This window comes from Zerene cesonia, chromosome 3 (assembly GCF_012273895.1).
Source record: "Zerene cesonia ecotype Mississippi chromosome 3, Zerene_cesonia_1.1, whole genome shotgun sequence".
Classification (NCBI taxonomy): domain Eukaryota; kingdom Metazoa; phylum Arthropoda; class Insecta; order Lepidoptera; family Pieridae; genus Zerene; species Zerene cesonia.
Window position 1 is genome coordinate 3,069,583 of NC_052104.1, and position 27,204 is coordinate 3,096,786.

General features: G+C 32.9%; 1 protein-coding gene across 2 annotated transcripts in view; it reads right to left on the reverse strand.

Annotated features, from left to right (window-relative positions):
• LOC119838834 (cadherin-99C) overlaps positions 1 to 27,204 on the reverse strand; it is a 122,179-nt gene that overhangs the window by 74,744 nt on the left and 20,231 nt on the right. The gene's annotated exons all lie outside the window — the stretch shown is intronic.

A 27,204-nucleotide genomic window follows, 5' to 3' on the forward strand; every position in this document is an offset into this window, starting at 1 on the left:
ATTTTAAACTTAAGATTTAAATGGACAAAAAAGGAACGCCTTAGAAAATATTTCAATCATTAAATCAATTAGAATATTCTTTTATTTGTATACACAATTTACCACAATTAATTGATATTTTTGTTTAATTTCGAATGACGATTTGGACTTAAATATCATTAAAGCATGCAAATGAAACAGGCTACTGTATACTGTATTTCCCAGTAAGCCATGCTTAAACCAGACATTTCTAAGGAGATAAATTAGGTGCAACGGTTGAAGAATGTGTGACGCGAGGTCCATTCGTGCTTTGTTATTCTAAACCGGCCGGCAATCGTGATTTCATTATTAGCGTTATAAAGACGTTCGTGCTTACACAAACAATTACCTTAAATAACGGTACTCATTTGTTTAATATTATTAATTTGGTAGGAAATGCGGTGTGACGCTAGATATTGCGTGATAAGATTTGTGTCACGTCAAGTTTTAAGATTTGTTAGAGCAATCTCTTTATTCTGAATACGTTACGTAGATTTTTACGTAGGTACTATATGGCTATGAAATAGCGAGTTTGATTTAGACTTTTTGTGATGATATCGCTGAAGTTTTCTTTATGAATATAAACGCTATTGTCAACTTTTTGCACGACTATATTAAACACAATATGGTATAACACGTATACAATAATTTGTAACACGGAGGAAATATTTTATTTCTCAAATAACTGACGACTCGACTGACACGACCTTTGAAGAAATGATATAGCATTTCACGTATACGTAAAATTGAAAAAACGAGCCTTACCCCTGTTGTTTTAAAGATCGAAATCGTGATGGATCGATGCGAATGCCTTGTTCTCATTGGGTCAGCGGAATAGTGCTTATGTAAATGTAAACGGTAATGACAAACCATTACTAGAAGAGATGATATGTTAATGTAAGTTTAAGATTAATTGTATACACGCGAACGGTAATCGTTATTTTTGATGACTTTAGCGATTTTAGGGTGATAAATTTTATTGTTGAGTTTGGTTTATGGAACGTTGAATTTAAATATGTAATGGATATAAACCATGATATTGAAAATACTTACTTATCTATAGTAGATTATAAAGCTGAAGTCTGTTTGTTTGTTTGTTTAAACGCACTAACCTCAGGAACTACTGGTCCGATTTGAAAAATTCTTTCAGCTTTAAATAGCCCATTTATTGAGGAAGGCTATAGACTATATATGTACGAAGGGCGAAGCCGGGGCGGACCGCTATTTGAAAATAAAGCTCTAAAACTCTTTAATCTGAAGAGAAACAAAAGTCCACATCTAGAACGAAAGGATACTAATGTATATTATATAATAAGACTTTTATCGTAAAGTGACATTACTTACGCAATATTTCGTAGTCGAAATTTATGAAGCTCTATGAATATTATTTTAACAAAACATGCCTCTTAAATACCTCGCCAACAATTCTAGAAATCTATCAAATATCTTAGCGTGCAAGGGAACTATTCAGCCGTGAGATAAACAGGCACTAGCGGTAGTGTCTACTGACTGCTCGTAAAAACTTATTACGTAAGGCGATAATTTTATCGCATATTCAAATAGTACCTAAACACGAACGCTGGGGACAAAGGGCTACTGTTCCTCGGATTTGACGCTTAATTTAACAAGAATAAATGCTTATCTCGGCTATTACGTTAATAGCATTCTATTGGGTTAAATGTGAATTTCTCTTTTTATTATATTGCTAGGATTATGGAGTATATGTTCGTATTATAAAGTATGAGACCAACTTTATCAGATATGGCTGAACATGCTATTAGGCCTCGTATCTTCACGCAGCAGGAGGTTCTGAATAAAACAGAAAGTAAAATAAATCGAATGTGCATTTAATATGAAATTTGCTTATATAAAGAAAAACAAACATAATACATTAAGAACACAATTTTTTAGTAAAGCTGAATAGATAGCAATAAAATTTGTTCGTTCTTTTTTCTATTTATTTTGATGATGGAACCCCTTCAACTTCTTATAACATAGAATGTACGACGTTATATAAGGTTGCCTACAGCTATTGTTATAAACACATTAAAACATTACCGCTGTTCCATCTTCTTGTAAATAATTATAAATGAAGGCGTGGATAATGTTTGAAACGGTGAGGCATTAGGTTCAATTCCTACATTCGTTACTGAACGATATTGGTTTATATCAGCAAAATTGCTTAACGGTCTGGTAATAATTAAAAGACCTCTAGGAGGTATAATAACACGCTTATTTGATTATGGCGATACGATGAGAGTAAATGCAAATAATTTTGTAATTTACTAAATGTAAGGCTTTTGGGGTGAGGCATTTTTTTGACGTGACATGAACATTTGCAGAGACAGAGCTTCGCTCATATTAATTTATTCTTTCATTCTTTTATTCCTTCATATCTTATGAAGGAAAAGAAAATGATTGGAGACGGCAATAAAGCCTTGAAGAGACGGGTCTCCAGCTTTCCCATTCATCACACGAGACGCAGTAGTATTATCATTTTTTTATTGCACGCCGATCTTCTGTAGGGGTGCGCTACCATCTTCGAAGCGGGCTGGCCCAATTAGCACTGAAGCATGCTATATTCCTACATTCGGACGTAATGAACATGAAGATTCAGAAATGACTATCAAATTTATAGTAAAATCGTTAACGTGACTCTCTTCTTAACTAAATTTTAATCAACTTTAATGAATCGACGACCGAAAACATATTCAGCATGTTTTAATTCGGATTAGAAAGTTCTTTCTATGTAAATATCGATGAATACCTACCGTTAAAGCAATTGAAATTAATTCAATCTTAATCTAAAACAATTGAAACACGCAAAACTAATACCATATTCTACGCAGAATCGGACAGAAAATGTATATTTCATTGCTTTCTACGAACTTTGGGTGCATTTTCCTGAGTGATAAGAGCTAATGATAAGGCTACTCGCAGTAATTGTAGAACAATTGCCAACTACGGGAAGCTAATTGCCAGTATCTATAATCGAGCTCCCATGATTTACGAATCTACAATCTTAAATAGAACGTTCGCATGCTTTATTTATTTGTACCGTATATATGAATTTTAAACTGTTTGCGTTTACACGGTCATACGTCTCTGTCAATGGTTTTACTCGTTTTAGAATTTGAGTTAAATTACCGGTAAATTTATTTAATAGATAGGGGACACATATCATTCAATTACGCAAATACGTATTTTCTATACGTTGTATAAAGTCAACATAGGTGTATTAATTGGTAATAATTGTTTACTAGTAAGCATGTAAAGATAGCATAGTAAAAAAAAAATACCACTAGCTGCACGCCCCGGCTCCGTCCGGATAATCATTTATCGGGATTGAAATAATATAAACTATCTTATCTTTTTTTTAGAAGTCCATGGCGGACAAACGTGACATGGAATTTACATATATTAAGACTATCACTATTATTAAGAATCAAAATCATCGTAACCTTTTTAAACACAATAATATAGTTGCTGATGCGCAGTTTTTCGCTTAGACTTACAACTTAGCCTTTACCGACATTTTTAATATATGTTATTTTGTGTATAATTATAGGCTATATTCGTGATCATCAAATCAAATGTGCAGTATTGCCTAAACTGGTTATCGACGTACAGTTATTTTATATTTCCGCTAGAAATTTTTATGACGGAACTGCCGCAGTAAATTTTTTAATTGATAGCAATCAAATCGTATGCATATTATGTTAAAGTTGGTAGTTTGGTAATTTTCCAGAAATATCATATGTGGTTTTTGTATTGTGTACGTTATCATATCATTTTAATAGCTAACCTAAACAACATTGAAAACTTTGTTATATGTCCATAATAAGTTTACATAAAAAATATTAATTCATTCATATATATTTCCTTCCTATAATTATACACCTATATAACCTATTCTTATTATACCTTTGAAACTAGTGTCATAGTAGACTGGAAAGGAAATGAACACGTTTGTTCAAACACAAAGAAATGCGAATTTGTTTATGATTATTCTTGTGCTCTTTGAATAAACTGTTTATCTATTTATATGAAAAGTAGGTTGGTTAGTTGAGGATATTTTAGATGTCGTGTTTTTTTAAGTGCTCAACGGAGGTGCCTGTTAAAGATTCTCACTTCATGTCATAGTCAGTTAAAAATATCAATATCACGGACAAAAATTTACTAGGCATCTTTCAATAGGCACAAACGTAGTATGAACGAAATTGATAGATGATCACAGAAAATGTTAGTCCAAACGTATACGTAACTCACAGTACTCCAAAGCCATTAAGTTAAACGTCAATAAGAAATCAAGTGTGCCGGCCCGTTATTCGTACAAAAAGTTGTTTTGGGTCAATAGCACGGCGGGCGCGGGCGAGGCGTTCGCCTTCCGCGCATCGCGTAAAGCGCGCGTAATTATTTTTTACCTAATTGAATTTGAAACGGTGTTCTTTTTTCAAACGGAGCCAAAGCCTCGAGGCGTTATTGATTAAAAAGAAAATTCGAAAAAAGAACACTTTTGACAATTTATATTTTTTATAAAATGTTGAACAATAGTTTTCTAACCAGAGTTGCCACTTTTTTTTGTGACACTAAAATCGATCAAACCACACCCAACGTCATGATTAAATATACTATAGATAAATCTTGGTGTTTTCTCGCTGCCCTATATTATGGGCCATACATCACATTGCGTTACAAATGATACTCAAACAAGCAATAAAGCTAAGTTTGACATTAACGAATATATTGTTTCAACAACAAATTTGTGATGTTATTGGTTAATTCCGTCAGCTGAATTCTATTGATTTATTGTATTAGTGCAAGTGCATCGACACAAACTATATCACAGCTATCTAAACCGGACGTGTCATAATCGACGTAAGACTGAAATGTTCTTATTCAGCTACGTTCTTGTACTTACCTTTCATGAAAAATTTCAGAAATACATAAAGAAAAAACCAAAACGACGTAAAAAAGTTGCACATTGACTTCTAACCAGCAAGCTTTCAATGTAAAAATATATTTCAGCTCATTAAAGAATGCTTCGCGTTTTCTATTCAATTAGCTGGCAAGACCACACTCCCACTGTCAAGTTTAATGATACTTATAGCAACACTTTAGCTGATGGCATATGCAAATTAAAGGACACAGATTAATCTACGAGTTGTGACTATAAACAGCCCATTAGGTATGTTAGTATTTCAAACGTCTAGCTTTATCGCTGATTACGATTACATTCTGATATGTATGTGTAGGACTTGTTAACATTGTGTATGTATTAATGCTTTAAGATTTTTATTTCTTATCTTCTTCTTACATTAATGAAGGTATTTTTGTCACGAAGAACACTTTACATTGGATCTTCTCTCGAAACACATAAGACCCAAAATCCAGTATCAATGCAATCACGAAGAACATGGAAAATCTATGTTAGTAATTATGTATAAGATGAGTTTCATACTAAACTCAAGACCTACATCGGCTTCACGAAAACATTAGCAAAATCATTAATAATCCCGTTCTAACCTTTCATTAAACCAGCGTAATTTCCTCTCAAGTCAATACATTTCAACATTAAAGCACAAATTAATATTTAATAACGTGAAGAACTGTGGAGTTATAGCGGAAGATTAAATATCTAACTATCTACAATGTAGTCATTAATCTTACCTGTTTAGGAACAAAAGTTCATTAGCCAATGGTCGCGCGTTAAAGGAAATTTGCAACTAAATATCCCATACTACTATTATAAAGGCAAAAGTAACTGTGTCTTATGTCTCTCCTTCACGCCATAATCACCGATCCTATTTGAATGATATTAAGAACAAAGACAGTTTGAGACCTGAAAGGGAAATAGGATAGGTTTTGTGCTGGAAATGAAACGGGAACGGCAACTATGCGACTTTTCCTTGGACTGCACGGGACAAGCAGTGGAGGGAAACATAGTGATAAATATACTTAAAAAAAAACAAAAAAAACTTTCCAGTATACAATTAAATGAATTATTCAGATAAACTGATGACATAATTGTATTGTTACCGATCGTTATGTGTATAAAATTTAAATTAAATCTATCAGTTTAAAGTGGGTTAAAATCAAACAACACAGATAAAGCGAATAAAAATTGGGAGTTATATATTTATGTTTCCAGAAGTACATTCATATTGCATTAAAAGTACATTAACTGTCGAATCATTGCAACGCAACAAGAAGTATTCATAAGCATCCTCTCACTTTCACAAAACATTCAGGATATGAAAGTAACCTCCCTCTTCTTAATCCTACTAATATTATAAATGCGAAAGTTTGTAAGGATGTGTGTGTGTTTGTTGCTCTTTCACGCAAAAACTACTGAACCGATTGCAATGGAATTTGGTACGTAGATAGCTCAACAACTGGAATTACATATGGACAACTTTTTATCCCGATATTTCTACGGGATAGGGACTTACGCGGGTGAAACCGCGGGGTGCAGCTAGTAATACAATAAAACTTTTTTATTATTTCGAAGTTTAAACGTCCTTTGTCCGAAAATAGATTTCAAGATAAGAACTTCAAAGGATGAAAAGCGTCGGATCATTAACGTTATAGCGTTGCCTCTCTTACTTCGCTTTAATTATCACATAAGCTATTAAGACATCGTAAAATGTTGTATAGTATTAATAGTCCCCCTTGGATATACTGGAGTGAGAATTGGTGTTTTAAGGCTTCATAAAGGAGGACATGTGCATGCGTGTTCCTTGTATTAACAAGTCACATATTTATATGAGATTGCTTGCTTGACTATAAAAGCATGGTCCTTGTACCAACAAACTCTTCAGAAAGGTTTTGTTTTCAATGTGATATAGGTATTATAATAATTTAATTATACAATTTTTGAGAAATGTACTATTTTTGCGAATACTTTAGTGGTGAGAAGATAGACGGATCAGAAAATTAAAATACGAAAATATATATAGCTTGAAGTTAGCAAACAAAAGGGACGATAAAATATCCCTCCAAATTTTTTTCTACAGAAATTCAATTCACAATTTTTCTCCATCATCACTAAGCCAAATTAAATGTAATATTCCTTAAATTTATAACACTTTACTCAATAATAGCGGGTCCATAAGGGGTTGGTCACACGGCGGTATATTTATCAATCCCTATCGATTATATCTTAGCCCATAACGAATAGGCATGTAAAGCCTACACATTCCACTGATTTATTCAATACAAAATCACTTAACCTCTGTGTTGAACTGAACATGTTTTGAATGTATGCATGTCTTGTGTCCACCTACGGCCACGAATTTTGAACATGACAGTAAATAACCGACAAATATAAGACGTATGGAGTCGTGTTACATCTTTGTACGTGAATCGAAGCCGCAAAATCGCGTTAATTAGGTTGAAAGAAAATCTATTTTCGCTTGATTTTAAATCGAATGTTTCTTTCGATACTGACTATTTTTAAGATGTGAAGAAAAAGTTAAATGATTGTAGGTATAATATGGAAAATGATTCATCTTTAATACTCTTAGTAGGTTATAAACCTAATTAGGTACAATAAAACATTTTTTTTTTCTTATGATTAATCATGCCTTCAATAAAAATAATTGAAAATTGAATTATATTTGCGACTACATCGTTAATTAAATAAGCTGCAAAATTAGTTTGAATGACACATAAAAGCGGAATTATAAACAGTGTCACAACAAATTGAAATGAAATGTACCGTGCACAACTTAGTTCCGAGAAAGAAAACACCGTGACCGCATTTCCAATACTCATTGTGCTAGGATTGTTTTTGCCATCTGTACCAATAAGGAACCTTAGCGGGATCATCTATTAACATACAGACGCGACACAGGTGAACGTCTAACGGAACTAAACAAACACCTACGGATGACTAAGATGCCATTTAAAAAGCAACTCTATTCCGAAACGCATAAAGTACACGAATTATAACGTCTCACCTAAAATATAGACAAATATTGGTTTTACAGAGACAGCGCGACGCTTCGGCCGAAAGATTAGCATGTCGCAATAATTTTTGTTTATTGCTCTATGATACTTCTGGTTACATAACAATGTCCAACACGCACAATAAAGCTGTGATTTATTTTATTAGTTTAATTGAAAGAGGCGGTCACAATGGCGTTGAATATTAACAATAGTAATATTTCGTAACCTAAAAAGGTAATAAAGTTTTATGGTCGTGTTATAACATGTTATGTATATTCAATTTCCGAAGATAGTGTGACATATCTAGTTAAACGATTAGAATAATTTATTTACAATTCAAATTTAAAAGAGAGTTTTTTAATGCGATACAAATTTTTATATAACAAATAGTAACGATATTTATATTGGAGAAAAGGCAATAATAAGAATCTATTGAATTATGACAAGCCCCTTAATATTAAAATCCTTGTACATCAGAGAGTAAAAGAGGTTTATTCAGAAATACTCTAAACCAATTATAAAGAACAACCCACCAGTAAAATTAGTATAAAGCATCCTACGCACACACCAACATAATGGTAGCTACAAAGAATAAGCATTAACAATAAAAACAGAAACATGTATATATTTGCACCTTCTATTTTGAATAGGGAAATCTTGCATAGATTCCCACAGCCTCCGGGGAAGGACCCCACGGAAAAGGCCACAGGAGCTAGTTAGTATTCGTCCGCGAACCCCTCGGCGGCAGCCCGTTACCGGACCAAGCGCAGAATTAGAGCAAGGTGGGATCACAGCTCTACCCTCCTGTGGACGGCGTGAGCGGAACACGTCCCACGCTGCCTCTGCCGCTATGGACAATGGATTACATCCCCGATCGTTTGCCCTTCTTCATATATGCAATATACATACGCCTAAATAAATGTTTAATCACAAACAGCTTAATAATTATGCGCAAAAATGCAAAAGAAAGCAAAATCTAAAACGTATTATGTCGAGAGCAGTCGTAAGTCGTAACATTTGATAGTCAACAGTTAAATAGCCATAAAATAAACGACTATTTACACCCATTAGTGTGTTATGCAAGCAACGTTTATAATTATTGTTGCAGAGTTATGTAATTATGTTTTAACGCTTTATATTTTTAAGGCGTCCTATGTTCAGTTAGTACATAACATACATTTAATTGTGGCTTTATTATATTTAAATACAACATTTGTGATTTGGATGAAATGGATATTTAGTCACTTTTTTTTTAATTTATTAAAGACTAGACGACTTAGATATACTGTATTATAAGTGAGAGACATTTAGAATCTATTAGCAAAACAGTTTTAGTGATCTTTGCTGCATCATAAAATAACTAAGTTAAGTGCCAAACTATGATAATCCTGAGCTCATATCAGCTCAACATGAAAAGACATTATTGTTAATCGTTTCAACGTTAATATAATTTGAGCAGCAACTTCGAGACCATGTCAGTTGGGATCAGTATCATGACTACATTAACCTGAGACAGTTCCACTATCGACCCCTTTACCATATGTACCCACATCTTCATAACTCCGAGTCATTACACGGCAAGCGTTCATGTCACGAGGAAGCTATTCTGCGATGTGACTTTGTGCCCATTCCGAGCCACAAACTTGAGTTACAGCCGATTTGCCATTCAACGCGAGAGCTATTCTTGTAAATCTTGTGTTGTAACGTTAGCTGATCGAATTGCTTTGAAACTTTATCTATTATATGGATGGCGTAATTCAGCTTTACATCGAACGCATTGCATGGTTAAATTTCAATACTGAGATATAACAGTTAGGCATAAATGGAAACATAGACTTCTCCCAAAAATGAATTCAGACCACTTAAATGGAGTAAGAAACGGAGTATTCACGGAATTTACTATACAACTCGAAAGAGCCAACTTCGTACCGTCGTTATTTTTTATCTAAATAAATCCATTCCAATTTTTGTATCAGTGGACATCAAGTACAATATAATATGCAATAATCTTTAGCTGATTAGGTTCTTTCAATGCTAAAAACGGACAAAATGTTTCGAAATTTGTACACGAATATTATACGAAATTAGAATTAGATGTACATTGTAAGAATCTACAATATACTAGAGTCCTCAACTCAATAGTTTCTCGTTCACTTATGCCACAAAATTGACCTCATTATGTTCGTGTTCAAGATCATACATTAAGATCAGACAATAATCCACAGTATTAGCGATCCAGTCATTTACATAGAGTATTGAATCGCAAGTGGACATTTGTATGCCGTTTACAATTGTAATGATAACAATGTATGTAATGACTAAAGGAACTAAGTATCGAAAATGGTTATCTGAGCAGAAAACCTTAACTGAGATCGGTACTGTTTAGTACAATAATTGGGGGCAGGGTTAATGTGTGATAAGCAAACGTGGAAACACGATTTACATATGTCAGTGTTAGGCAAATACAAGATATTTGATGTGACTCTAAGAGTTCTTAATGATGGAGGTTATCATTTTTAAGATCCGTGAACTTCAGAAAAGTTTTTCTAAAAATAGGTAATGTTGTAGTGATGGTCAATCTGTGTCAGGACTTACTTTACTGATTGACCGATTTCAGAAATTCCTTTACCGTTAGATGTGTACGTGATCCCTGAGTGCTATTAAAGGTGTTATGTGTACTATAAGCGAAGTCGGGTTTAACCGCTAGCATGACATATACAGCAAAATTCTCCTAAGCTTTAAAACATAAAACCAGTAGTTTAAAAGAAGGAAACCGACATTTAACAAACAATGAACTTGCAACGCACAGGATCAGACCTTTAGTAACAACCTCCTAATTCCGCATTTTGTCACAGCGCGATTTAAAAATGATAACCATTAAAGACATAAGATTTCACAAAACTGATCTTTATCACTTGAGTCAGAGTTTGCAACACACAGGAGTTATGTCACGACCAGCGTTTTTCATTTATACCTATTTTACAACTACGTGACATATATATGTGACGTATATTCAATGTTCATATAAATTCAAGCCTAAAAACATCTCTTAAAGGCAACGATCGAAATATGAGACGATAATGAATAACAATCACGAGAAAAATGCTTCAAACAACAAAACAATATAAACGAATCGTACACAATATTTAGCAGGAAAACGTAAGCAAGAGTTATTCAACCGTAAATTGTGGCGATAATACCACATTACATGGGATAGGTACAATAAATAATTGCCGGCCATTAATTTCCCAGAATGAACAATACAAACTCGTAAGCATGCGTGAACCAGTGCGCCGGCTGACTTGACAGAGAATAGGCGTAACTTTCGATGTGGACGGAGTAAAAGCTTTTGCGATTTTAAATGATAATACGAATAACGGCAGAAAAATAACATTATTAGACACTTCTTTATTCACATCATTAGAGACCGTAGAAAGATAGAAATATATGCATTAAAATAGTATGTAAAATGCACAAATACTAACACAATATGTAACATCACATGAGACAAGTTAAATGAGAATAGTTTTAGAAACAAGACGATTTTTTAAATCTGAACACTTAGAGCAACTACCATTGATAAACGATTACATGAAACATTTTTTGTGAGCGTGTTCTTGCGCGTCTATCTGTTTGATTGTCTGTTCGCGATAAAGTCAATAACTAAAGCACCAATTTGATTCTGTTGTCTGATGTATAGCGTGGTTCTCGAGTAAGGTTTCAGTGTATGGTTAAGTTTTGTATGCGGACGAAGCCGCGACGAATGCTACTAACTGATAATCATAAATCATCGGTTCCTCCCATATCTTGTACCACAATTGCATACCTGTTACCAAGCAAGAACGCATAGGATAAGACGATGGATGTGGCTAGTGGTCTGCGGTACAAACACCACTTTGTGCTTAACGTGAGAAACGTTTCTGAACGAATTTCAGCTAATGGCGTTTTACATTTAAACAGAACGCCCGCTTAGATTTTAAGGGAGAAGGGGATTCGTATAAAAATAAACGAATGAGTTATTAGCGAAAAGGGAGAACTTGTAAAGATGTGATTTTAAAGAAGCATGTAATAAACAAGATAAATATTTTACGGTAGCTAATAATAATATAGACATTTTGATTTTTAACATTTATGTAAATTATACTAAAGATTTGTAGATGTCCTGTTAGATTTATTGACTTGTAAGCCATTCTTTCTCCAAATTATTTTAGAGGATGTGTAAATTAGTTATTTGAAAAATTTTAAACAGAAGAATTAGCAATTAAAGACTTTTAAACGGATTATAAACGCGATTTTTCCATTATGTTAACCCGACGTTTCAAACACTTTACAGCGAGCGTGATCACGGGGAGACTGAGAAGAATTAGCATTATGAGACGAGATCGACTTTTCTATTCTTTAAAATTTGCGTTAAATATCATTAATATTTTAGTATTATTTTACATGTTTTTCTTTTATTGTATCTTCTTTCTGTATATATTTACCTTCTGTGTGTGCAATAAAGTAGCAAATAAACAAATATATTAATTGGTGCAAAAGAAATAAAATTTAAAATACTTAAGATTCTTAACGATAAACTTCGAACTCGCGCAACAAACGCCATGTCCGTAATTAATACAAGTGTACAATAAACTGTGAACTAAAAACAACGCGTTTTACAGTATCCTGCCTCGCATTCCGTCAACAAACACCCATTCATTGTCAATCTCAATATCACGAACGATTGTGTAAGTTTTTACACGCTTTTTGTCTGTAAAACAAAGATGGGTGGTGATATGAATAGCTCATGAATCAAACTTTTTTCCTCCAAGCGAAATATGCGAACCACCTGTACGTATATCGCAAAAAAAAATATTAATAGTTATAGCATTACACGCTGTATTGAAAGTAATTGGAATGGTTTTTGTTGTTAGTCATAAACTATGTGAAGATCGAAGCGATTTTCTGTTTAACAGTAGGATATATTTAGCAATTTCATACACACTTTTTTATGTCATAGTGGACAACTGAGTAGGTGGTTCGCCCTGTAAAAAGCAATTACCACGGCCCATGAACATTCGCAGAGGTAGTATCACTGCGAATGCGTTGCTCGCTTTTAAGGGGTAAGGAAAAGATTGACGACTGAAAAGGAGGAATGGACTTGGAGGGGTGAGAAAAAGAAAACGGGCCCCCGTTTATACACACTTGATGATGTATTATATATTTTTATATTTGAACTAATGGCAGAATAAAGTGCAATTTCAGGTTTTTCAATGTTAAGGAAATCTCAAAATCAAATTTAAAATAAAATATGTAAGGAAGGAATGGTTTGGCGAAATTAAATCATTTTAGAGTTTAAACAAACACATAAGATTTCAGTGATGTTATGAGTTGATTTTGCGTTAACTTTAATTGATTAAAAGTAGATTAAATGTATTTAGATGTTCATAATAAAACAGTAATGTACCCATGTGTTTAAACCACTCCATATATAACCCTCATGCAAAATACTTATTCAAATTATTGATACATTTCCTGAATGTGAAAACTCATTTCAAATAAATCCTTATCGCCCAGCAACCTGATCTACAGCCGTATCCGACACGCTCTTAGCCAATATATTAATGTTAAAGGAAGCGCATTAATGTGATTTATTCAGACATGTAGGATAACTGTTTAGGTCCAAGGCATATATTTTATATAGCTACATTGGCAGCATGGTATATTTAGTGGCGTAGCATGCCCGATAAAGTAGTGACGTCAGTGACTGGAGCTTCGATACTAAATTAAATATAAATTATTTCTTGATTTATGCAGAAAATTCAGGTAATTCATACTATAATACACTAGCTAATGGTTTAACAATCACGTGTTTGGAATATGGTAACTGCTTAGAAATGAAACCAGGATCCCGTTGCAAATCAGTATATAAGTAAGTGTGTGATTTATAATAAATAGCAGTATTTAAGAAAATTGTCAGAAATGTGTGAAAGTAAATGTTGATATCGCTTTTTATCATTAGTAATCTATACTAATATTATACAGAGGAAATATTAGTATGTATTTTTGTAATGTTATCACACAAAAGTTCTGGACCGATTTAAAAAAAATATTTCACCATTTTAAAAGAGGAACTTCGCATATATTTTATCACTTGCGAGCCGAACAACTAGTCCAATCAAAGGTATTTAAAAATTTATGACTATTCAATAGCACTATTATCATAGCCTATCCTTTAGAAAAAAAATATTATATAACTTAAAAATATTCTTGTAAAAGTTATAAACATATCACAGAAATAAAGTAGCGTTTAATGTTAAAACCAAGCTAATCTCCAATTAACCTTTGAATGAAAAATTATATAAGACATTCACACAAAGGGCGACACAGTAACCTAACCATAGAGATTAATAATGCATGACGTATTTGCTTATTCATACGCTAATATTCATTCGGAGTTATAATAACTTCATTATGAATACCGCATTAACATAATTAAACCAATCAACGGGTTATCATCGGATCGTAATTATGCCAATTTAATTTGATATATCGCAAAGTTATTGTGAAGATTATTCACAAACCGTTTGAAGAGCTAACTGTGATTCGATCAACAATAAGAAGATACTTGGCTACGAAATAATATTTGCCAATCGTTTTGTGTAGCTTTTTCTTTTCAAACGAATTATAATATGTTTCATAATTATTATTATATATCATCATTTGGGTAGTATCCAATGTAGAATTTAGCACTGAAGGGTGAACAGTTTTAGAGAAGTAGCGTTGTAAGTGGGTAATTATGAAATATATATTGGGAAGAACTTCATCATGAATCACCTCGATTTAAAGGATTTTTTTATGTCGTAATCGGTAAAGGAGCTGGTGGATCGCCTGATGGCGCTACCACTGCTCATGAACATTTGCGGAGGCGTAAGGTAATTCCAGAGGTCTAATGTTTACGCAAATAAATTGCCGACTTCAATCGGTGAGGCATAAAAATGATATAAAGAAGAGTAGAGAAAATTACGCCCGGATGAAATATTAAAGACTTACGTTCAACGGATTTTGAACAGGTTTTAAATGTATCGTTGTGGCATCAGTAAAAAGAACATTTCTAAAAACAACACAAACGTACTGTTATACCTACTCTCGATCAAACTCCAGAAGTAAAGGAAAACAGCAGGTTTCATTCATAAAAGAATCAGCTCTCGCCTTTTAGCTTGATTCCAACTAAAAGTTCAAAGAAAACCAGTTGCATTTAATACATTTAATAGGCTTTCCTAGGCATGTCTTAGATCGCATCACCGTTTGTAATCGTGTGAGATAGCGGTCAGACGTCTATTGTATGTAAAAAATATGGTACCATTTTAAAATAAGTCGTAGCAAGAGCATGGGAATGTCGCTGTTGCATAAAACACGAGCAGGAAATGGGAATTAAATCAGGTAATGTTAGTCCGTATATTATAAGAAACACCTCATACTAACAATTATGCTGAGCACGTCTTGTGTGTGTATGTATTTCGATAACAAATGTTAATTAACTCATTTTCAAAGCTACACAATTTTATGAAATTAATAAGTTTTAGAACTCGGTGAATATTTTTCACACATAAAAATCTAAAAAGCAAAAAGCTGGATTACGATTGGCATTTATACATTTATTTCTATCAATAATGAATACATCAGTAATTAAAACAGCACAAAACTTATCAATACTCTTTCAACGATACATTACATAAGATAAACATAGCATAGTATTGCGCGAATAAACAAACCCGAAAGCAGTATCAGATTCAAAAGGGCATAATGTCAAAACATCCATCCATCTACTAAAATAACAATCGACTTGGAACTCGAAAGATATTAAAGTAAGCAATCAACAGTACTCTATAAATGCTGAACATAAATGTCACAAATAAATTAGTGCCGGCTACGAGTTAAATATCTCAAAATTAAACGCTTAACAATGGTTTCAAAACTGCTTCGTTCTCATGTTATAGTTATCGGGGTAGATGAGGTTGAGCAAACATAAAGTGCATACTAGCCGACGTCATTGTGACTGGTTTGTATGCATTGCCTCTCAGATTGGTATAGTTCTTAATTAAAGGTAACACAGCTTATAAAAGGAGCAATGTATTTGAATCTAGTAAGAGACACAGATAGAGAGTAAGAAATAATAACTTTAGTCTATATTTAAAACAGTTACTTAGATTTTTTACAGCCTTTTACAAATAATCATATTCAAATAATAAAATAAGAATATATTTAAATAAAACTCATATATACTCAATCAATAAAACACCTGTCTGTTATATAAACGGAAAGCTACGCTCAAATTTCCCATGATATTTATTCATAATATATTACCATAACTTGAAATTAATTTCTACTAAACAAAGACTCCTTAAATAAATAACCAATCAGCATAATCATTACTATTAATGAATCCACCGCACTAAGTAACCATTTATAGATAAACGATATTGTAATTGTATAATCATTGATTCATTTATAATACTAAAGAGGTAAAGACTCAGTAATATCTTACAACTGGTTATCTATACACAATGTGGAAGGAATAGATGGTACAGGAAAGCACAGTACATGCTTGTCTTTGTTGAAATGCAGACTTTCTAATACCTAAGTAAATACGTAAATAATGATAATTCTATTGCAAACGTTTCGAGTGTCTAAAGCTCTGTAGTCAGGTGATCTTATCGCATTAGGTAACACGCACAAAAGAAAATACATGAAACCATTACAAAAAATATGATTTATTCGGATATTTTTTTTTTATTACAACATAATGCGTAATTATTTTATTATTAACACAATAAATTGAAGTCATTAGGTTGAGGATCTCAATTCGGTTGCATTTTTTTTATTTGTTACCTCATAATTTACTGGGTGTACCGATTTTGATGATTCATTTTTTATTTGAATGCTGGCGTTATTTTAACATTGAGTATCATATCATAAAATTTCGTCTAGTTCTGACAATATGTGAGCGGTTTCCTTTTTTTTTTAATAATTATCTTGAGCTTGCTTTTATTTCAATTCAATCCTCACAAAAAGTTTTAACTTCCCATAGAAATGTTTAAAAACTGATACAAGTTTTAAAAGGTCAACTATCGAAGTACAAACCAGTAAAACTTCTACACTACAAGAGCAATAATCTAGAAAATTCAATAGATAAAATCAATGGGAAAACAGTCATTGAAATCGTACAGAAGATAGGCTTTTATTTATCGTCCCCTTTAATATACTTCTGCAATACAATCTCTTATGGCTAAGCTATGTCTGTCGTTAACAATTTGTTCTTGTATCGCTTGCGCAGGAGCTAACCGTTAACTTATCAATACTAACTAATGCCTACCAGGAGCGTTTCCGCTTGGTAGCAATTTCAGATAAGTATGATATGAGGATCATATTTTGTTCGTCAACTGAATTCCCGACGCCTCTCCGCTATAAAATAGTGGATTCAATTATATTTTACATGTACCTGTTTGCATTCAATTCATACGCGATATTAAATAACGAATGAAGAGGATCAATATTAAAAAATCTTTCCAAAACCAAGACATATTCTTACAATTCCACACTTTCGAAACATCGACACAATAGACGAAAGTAATTTATTGTCTTTCGCGAGTAAACCGATTTAATGAATATTCTGGTTTAGATACTTGATGTGTTAAAACTTTCTAAAGCGTATCCTTCAAGAGCTGGACCATTTAAAACTAGGCAACAGTCATTAAACCTGTCGCAGAAATTTAACAAAGCTCAGACTTATTAGAAACGCTATAACTCGTGACAATTTTGAACGTGGGTCTGTTGAAATATTGGGATAATTGCCGATCTCGCTAAGGTATAGCTGCGGGACACGAACCCAAGGAAAGTATTTGACTAACGAAACCTTCAGTTGTAATAAATTTAATAAATCAAGCTTTATGCGCATAAATTCAATGACGGGGTTTGGTTGTGAATTGTGATATATGTCACTGAGACATGTAAATTGAAAGGCATAAAAACGATTAAATTTACTCACTTCATAGTTTGTTATAATCTATCACTGACGAAGTTAGTTTAATTTAAGATAAATCGTCAAACATTAAAGAAAATTATTCTCATTTTTATAAAAAGTAAATCGGGTCAACCTCCACTCGTAGTTCGATTATATACAATAGCAAAACAAAAATCGAAATAACAGATCGGTCACAATCACGAACGTAACCAACATAATAGTTGTGCAAACGCTATTATTTATTACAACACAATTTTCTCCAACACGTACGTAAGCACATGTAAGCTACAGCTAACTTCAAAAACATGTAAATGAGTATATATTAATTCTTGTTTACAAGACAACCATTCAACTTCCCATCTCATTAACGGGTTGCAAAACATGTCATTACGTATTCCATAACTTCAGAACATCTTACGATCTCACCATCGCCAACCTCATCTGCTGGTGAAAACGACGTGAACTTTGACACTAAATTCAAGATGGCCGCCCAGCTGTCAAACTAAATACTCCCTACTTTCATTATCAGATAGCAGATAATATTTATTACCGAGTAGTAAATTTATTTTCGTAGGTTTAGTATTTATGCTGTATTAGTAGGTTTTTCAATCGTCGTTTGAGACTATTGCAAGTCGCATCTAGAATCACAAGCCGATTAGATAAATCACCGAATCACATCTTAAGGAAACTCATAAAATAGTTAAAAGCACCTGAAATTTATAGGCTCTTCTTGTTCAGTATACAAAACACATTTAAATTAAAATACAATATATATTTATTGTGAAGTCCCGTGTACCACAGTACCCCATACCCCATATGGGGTACTGTGGTATGTGGCAGATGATATACATCTGTTTCACTGATCGTTTTTTTTTTATAGACAAGTAGGTGATCAGCCTTCTGTGTCCTACCAGACCGAGACTTTTTTTTTGTGCGTCCCCACCGGGAATCGATCCCAGGACCCCTCGGTTCTACGCTCACGCGTTAACCACTGTACCGAGGAGGCGGTATATATTTATTAATACAACATAATTAAGTCTGACTTTTAAATCTACATATAATTGTATAATTCAAATAAAACTCATAACAGAGGATGTCAGGTGAAAATAATTTACGAGTGCGCGAACCTTCAATACCCTGCCAATTTGTATATAGACGAAGCGTGTTATTTAAGACAATAAAAGTTAAATAGCGATACAAATCAACGAGCGGTTTCAATCATTGTTAATGTCGTATGTGTGGAAATTACGACAAATCGCATTTATTGCAAAACACCACATTATGCGGAAATGTTCGAATAACTGTTACGTTACAATTTCATACTTGTTGGTGTATTGAATTCTTTTGCAATTCGGAATATGCATGATTCCAGGTAGTTGAAATCTAGAGTAAAGAAGTCATTGAGGATTGATCTTGAATGTTAACAACTCTTGATATTATGGCGTCTTAAAATACCTCAATTAAAAGCGCTTTTATGATCTTCTGCAATACAAAAGTAAGTCCATCATTTAGATTAATAAATATTAAAGATTTTTATACGACAATACGGTCTATGAAAGCTATAATTATGGAGGAATCGTTAAAAACGAAAAATAATCACTGATTACAAAAGCGAACTAATAAAAATAATAAATTAGTTTTACTTTATTGCTTTCAGCTTTGTGAATTTAAAAGACGACTATTATATCAAATCGTTTATTACAGTAATTGGCCACACTTGGAGCTGTAGAACAACAATTATCTGTAATGAAATATACAACATAAAAAGTCTGCTGAAATAGACTTCGCATAACGATCTCTTATTTGTATTAACTACTGATATTTATCAGCTAATAAATATAAAAGTAAGATAAACATCAGCAGATTCGTTTCAATTTGTATTCTACAGCCATAAGCATAAGGATATAAAATCGTTTAAACATTTTGACCATACTAGATTTTAACCTCGTATATCAACGTGGTAAAGAAGTGGGACTTACTTTCTATTCGCGCTAATATCGACTTGTGTGTGATAATTTTAAACTGATAACTACTGGACCTGTCTTGAACTAACGTCAAGCATTTATTTCGATTTTGTGACATTTAATTCAAGCCGAAATCACATAAATAGGTGTAAAACATCATGTGTCTTAAGAACTTAAACAATTCGCAAAATAATTACGTCTTATATTGCATAAATGAATGCTACAAAATGTGAACGGAAGTTTGCAATTGGTATATTAACTTCACAAAGAACTTATTATCGCTTTCTCAGTAACATATAATGCTAAAAGTTAAACAAGAGTTGCCTTCAAGCAATGTAAAGTCAGTTATGAACCTTAATTCAAAAATTATAAAGCTGTTTTTCAATAATAATATTTTACTAATTAATTATCTACACGCGTATATATACAGTATTTTATGAGAGGTATTTAAAGAGCAGAAACTATTGGATCGTCGGACAAGAGCGTCTTTTGCCATACCATAGCAATGATCGAATTTCTACCGTTCTTTAAACATTTTTCATTTGAATGCTTTTAAACTAATAATAAAAAACAGTCTTAACATTGTGCAAATTGCATATGACTCGGCTTTGGGTTCGAATCCCGTTTCGTGATCAAATTTTTTCTATTCTTTCAAAAATTTCTCATGAACATAACTTTTTACATATAATTTTTTATTGAAACACAATATTATTTAATAACGGGTATGATATCATACAATCGCATCATACCCGGATATTCGAAACCGCATATTGGAAATATTCCACTTATTTATTCAATTATTGCTTGTCAAATAACAAATGAATACAATCATGAATTACATTCTATTTCTTTAAAAATTCTACAGTTCCATACAAACATTTGGAGGTTATTATATTAACTAGGCTCTTCTAGATTGTTCCGAAAAATTTCATCTTAGAATATCGTAAAAAATAGTTGAACATTTATACAGGTTAAGGAAACATAGTTTTATGGTAAAACGATGTTTTTCGATCGAGTTCTTGTTAACACCATTTCGCATCCGTTACTTAAACATCTGTTTCAATTAATTGGAGCTATCTGAATTAAAATGCAATTACAGTATTAGAAATTCAATCCTGTAGTTCTCGGTTACAAGGAATTTATTGCGGACATAACTATGGGTCGTAAATCCAATAAATAATTGATATGATTTTATAGTCCTGGCTGACAGATGTTGTGATATTTATTCTGTCATAAATATTGGTGTCTCGTGTATTTTAACTAACCGGGGCAGATTATAGTCTTTTTATTGGTTTACAATGCCATACAAACTACAGCGCCATAGCATTGTATCCTATGATCAGTTTTAATCATTACGTAAATGATGCAGATAGATATTTATTTGAATCTTAAAGGGACCTAAGATAAAATGTTGACAGTGTAACTTTCATATTAACATCATTTTTATTTATTATTAACCGATGCAATGTAAATAAATATCACATTGAAATATTTCCCGTGAATCTTATGATAATAAAACCACCTGAAATATAAGCAACACACCTCACAAATTCATGAATATCTTCACCCCAATCTACCCTATATGACGATGTAAACGAACAAACAAACTAAAGCCATTGTCCTAACCTCAAACACGACACAACACACAGCTGTTAACATCCTCCCAGCATGTTTACAAATCCAAAAAACATTTATGCACCAGATAACTCCGCATACCACTGAACTACATATAGAGGAAGTGGGGTTCATGGGCACTGACCCGGCAAGTGTTCAATTGTATAAAACACTGCTAATTTTGGCGTTTTTTTTTATATCAGACTTTAGTTATGCGTTTGATGCTATTGCCTGATCTTTTTGTACAAGCGTAAGATTATAATCATAATTCTTAATGAACTTAAATGCCTCTTCATTTCCTTCTATTTCATATAAAAAATGTCGTATTTTAAAAGATTTTAGAACCCCTGAACAATATTATCTTAAATAAAATTGTTATTATTTATCATTACCATCTTATTTTTTAATCGTCTTTAGTCTAAAGCTAACATTTATCGAACAACATTTAACATCGAATTATATTAAAGTAGTAATCAATAATATTTAGAAAATTCAGAAATTATATAATTATCCCGTTCGTTCAGTACGCTCAATAATTTCACCATCCTTACATAATCAGCCATCTGCAATCCTTGACAATCTATTGGAGAATTCAACCTGAATACCGTTACTAATTAGATAAAGCTACGGCATCTATTTCCTGCAGTTGCATGTGATCTGCATAGATCTCATACAAGATTCGTTATTTCATGCACGCCAGCTAGTAATGGCTCTCATTACTCGTACTGACTTCCTTCACTCTATGGCTCATTAGCCCGGAGGATACGTTGATAGCAAACATTGGGAGATTGCGAGGAATTTAATGTGGCTTTCGATAGTATCAAACAGGACTCCGCGATATTGCGTCCGGAATGGCTTGAACAATTCATAATTTATGATTAATGATTTATTTTCTTTCAGCATACTCAGCATACTCGTATGTTGGTAATATGGACGTGTTAAGTAGAAGACGTTATGATTTCCATTAAGGCTTGTGGTCTTAAGGCTGAAGGCTTAAAAACTCCGCTTATTATTAATGTAAAATCTAGAATATGTTTAAAATTGACTGGGATATAACCTTAATAGGAAGAAAATGGGCTATTGATAAGCAAACTGCACATTGTATTCGAAAACCTGCATCGAAGCTATATAAGCAAAAAGCCTCTAAGTGTTAAACAGGAGGAAAAAGAAATTATGACATAAGAAAATACCCTGAGTGAATCGTGATGACACATTATAGCCCCGTTAAGTCACAGGTATGCGTAAAATGTTATTCAACACACTTCTTGTCGTGTATCCGTGAACCGACCGCGGCAGGACAAAAAGCGACACGACGAAGAGAAATGTTATTAGCTATTACTTCAAATTATTCTTGCCCTTAATATCACATCAATACAAACAATTGACGTTTCATAGCCCTAACCGAATGAAGAAATATCAGTGGCTTTAGTAAGGCAGCCATCCTATTAGCTAATATTCTAAAACTTCCGTCTCTTTTCCCTTACAATAAGGTTCTGCACCTACCTATTGGGCAAAAGAAAGCACTATAAGATGAGTCCTATTCCTCAAACATAAGACCAATAGATATTTCATCTATACCGGCCGAACAAATACCAGGATTCAGATCAAAAAGATTTAACATGATGAAGATGAAAATCAATTGGTTCTATTAGGTGCACTGAACGCATAAAACACGTTACCAGTCATAAATTTCATCACAAAATCTGAATTACAAGGATGCAATTATATTTTACGGTTCTATTTTATTTACCAATAAAAACTTCAATAGCGGAGATGCAAGTGTCATGATGATGTTATCGCATGGAGACACTCGTGACGCACATGTTAAAAGGATGCGGCACACGCAGTGGGTATTAACGAAGATTATGTTACACTTCATAGTGTATTCTCAGGTGCAATGCCAGTATGTGAATTTGCATGCAATAAGCTATAGATAATGAAAATAGCTACATACTATGAAATCAATGATTTCATTTATTTAATGGTTCTATATAATATATAACTATGGTTCCATGAGTTTTTACTACCACGCTCATTTCAGCAAGTCCGCATGTTAGCCTCGTACGCAATTTTATCATGCAGCATGAGATCATGAGAAAAGAAAAGATAGAAATTTAGGTAAAAGTTAATACAAACTATATTGGCAAACCGTTGATTGACCCAATACAATGACGCCAAACAATATTAACTCGTCATGTCACGACTACGTAACAGGTAGTGGCAGATTTATGGCTATTTCATGTTGCGTAGCCGACGCTGGTCTCCATAATGATAAATAATAATGTTATAAACGGGACATAAACACATGAACCCCAATTTTCCTATTACACCAGAAACTGAACAAACTTTGAGAAAACTGCAGCCGAACTATACAAATACACGCCCGATACGATCAAATGTAAGCTCATGATTAATCTTAATCTTTGATTGTTTTTGGAAACGACGCGAAAAGTAGGTAGGTACATTAACGATTGAATTTGTACTTTTACAATAAAAATAAATAAGATAAAAATGTTGATATTTGCCACAGATTTTTTAAAAATAAATATCCATTACAAATACCAAAACTAATAGGTAATCATACTTTGACTTACTCTTTTTATTTAGTGAATCTCGCATATGATCAGTGGAACAAATCACGGCCATAAACTTACCTGAAACAATAAGCAAAGGTTAAATAAATCGTATAATAAATTATTGCTGTCTGTGCTTTTAGCATCGCATATGATTCCGACCATCAAATAGTTAATTCGTAATAATCATAAGTATATAACGTACAATAGTAACTTCAAAATACTTGAAATAGTTTGCTATGTAAATATTGAAGTAAATAATTTTTGAAGTAAAAAATACTGTAGGTATTAACTATAGAATAGTAGCTTTATATAGGTAGTAAATATCTTTCATACGAAGTTATTTACTACGTGTATATATATCCTACTAAAATTATTGCGAAAGTTTGTAAGGATGTGTGTGTGTTTGTTACTCTTTCACGCAAAAACTACTAAACCGATTGCAATGAAATTTGGTATGTAGATAGCTAGACAACTGGAATAACACATAGGCTTTTTATCCCGGTATTCCTACGGGGTGCATACTTACACGGGTAAAACCGCGGGGCGCAGCTTGTAAGATTATAAATGTAAATTTAGCACTCATAAACGAAAGCTCAAAGATTTAAAGCTAATACAAAGTCAGTCATATAGAAAAGCATTCCACTTTCAATTACGTTCTGATTTCCAAACATGCTTTCAACTAAACACAGATTATACAAGTATTATACAGAACATTAAATCAAGTTTGATCAAATGACTCATGACCCAAAGATAACTCGTTCAAATCTTTACATAATTTAAACTTCTTGTAAGCAATATTGCTATGAACTTTAACGCTAGAATTCCCGATAGCTCCGCTACTTAATAATATCATAAATACGATTATTGTAACTCAACGGTACTGCGTCGATACGGGAACGTTCGTGTAGCGCCAATACTCGGCCCTATAAAATATGTGCCTTGGAAACTTTAATGGGAGCCCATATAATATTTGTGTAGTTTGTTTTACAAAAAAACCTTAGGGATGTTAAAGTTTGTTGGGATTTATTGAATGCTGATTAAATATATTCTCGGGATTTGTTTTCTGAATCAATGTATTGATAGCATTAGCGTTTTTCATACATTGAGATATTCGAATAAAGCACAACAGAGCAAAACTTTTGATAACGAGCTGAAATAAACATACATATAACAAAAAGTAAAATTAAAGTTAATTTGAATCTATGTATACAAAATATTCAAATATTTACAATGCCTTTGCGTAGGAGGAGAATTTAATAAAGTACCAGGATCGCAGAAAGCAGTGAGTGTTCGAATCACACCAACCGCTACAAACAAAAGATCGCGTTATTTGCGCAGCGAAGGCGGAAGCAATAGCATGCCAGCCGCAAGGGAATCAGATTACTGACGTCAACCTCAATCGTATTGGCGCAGAATAGAGGTAAAGTGGCAGCGTGGTATAATCTTGGATCAACGTGCTGTGATAGCGGCGAACATGCAAAACTAGGGACAATGGCAATACTTCTAGAGGTAATAAATCAATATAGGAAGCGGTGCATAAAATACGAGGATTACTCGGGAAAAGGACAATACTGTTTTGGAAACATTAAGTATTTCGTATTCCATCATGAAATCATCTATCGCTCAGTCAAAACCGATAAGTACAAGCAAAAAAAAAAATTTAATCCGTCCCTTTAATCCGTCAATTTTGAAAATAAATAACAAGATTATTGAAACTTATTCCATGTACTGATTCTTAAATGTAAAATTGTTAAGCTTCATTTATTTCAACTTGCGTTAAATGTCGTTATAACCTCGCATATTTTAAAGGCATTTAACTGAATAATGAAGTACCAACTTTATTGCGCAGTTAAATATCACACAAGTGGAGTAATTAAAATTTCAAATTCATTACAATGTAATTTAAGTGTCTGACATCTGAAACCTGCGAACAAAGGCGACCAATTTAAAGGTTAACTTTTAACAAAATTATCGTGTATACATTATTAATAAACGAATCTATCAATTGATTGACGCATCACAACACAATTTAATGAAAATATATATAGGTACCTAGTAAGTAATGTCTAGGAGAAAGAAATTCTAAAATATATTTACTCTTTATAATCCTGACTTAATCCAAGATATTCTTCTGATATTTTCTATATAATATCATGCTTTGTGTGTCATTTTGACCTAAACCAATAGCATAATTTCAATAGCACTTCACTTCATGTAAGTTCGTTTAAATGTACAATAGTTTTAATATTTATAAAATGTAAAATTATATTATTCATGTAGGACCATATCACATACAAAGTACATATTATGGCTACACGTAACATTACATCGCTTTAAAGAAAACTTCCGCAGTTAAAGCCTCGCTAGCAATAAACGTGTATTAATGCAAGAAATAATAAATTACGAAAAACGTAACACGTACTTCCAGCTCGTCATTAAAGTGTGCAATACTTGATAATACTTGGTAATAATATCCTAAATAGTTACAGTCACGGATGACCTGTGAGCATGTTGATTGCATAATGTAACGATTCATCAAGCCTTGAGAAGCAGTCAGTAATCTAAACATTATGGAAAATGTTTACAAGTCATTTTTGTGCAAAGATATAAATACCTTTTTCTAGTAAATTAAGAAAAAAAAATGGAACAAAAAATCGTTGGTTTTTAAATTCGTTTTTTTATCTAATAAAACATTTTATTTTTAACACAACAACACTATTACTTTGATCCATTTATATTTAAACAACTATTTAAGACAACAAAATAAGCGTAGAAGGCTTCGCAAAAAGCGTGCATCTCGAGCTTGACATTGCATATAAGCACGTTTCGATATTATAATATTTACCACATATTACACGTATGCATCAAGTCGCCTACAATAATCACAAAAAATACAAAGCAATAAACACCGTAAAGCACGTGTTTCACAACATTAATGTGCGTACAATCACACGTCGCACGAACCGTCAGCACATTTTCGCACGTCGCGTCGCGATCACCCATTAGCGTTCAACCCGTTATTCGTGGGAGACTTAAACAAAACACCATACTCACTGTTATCTTAACGAATTGATGTTTA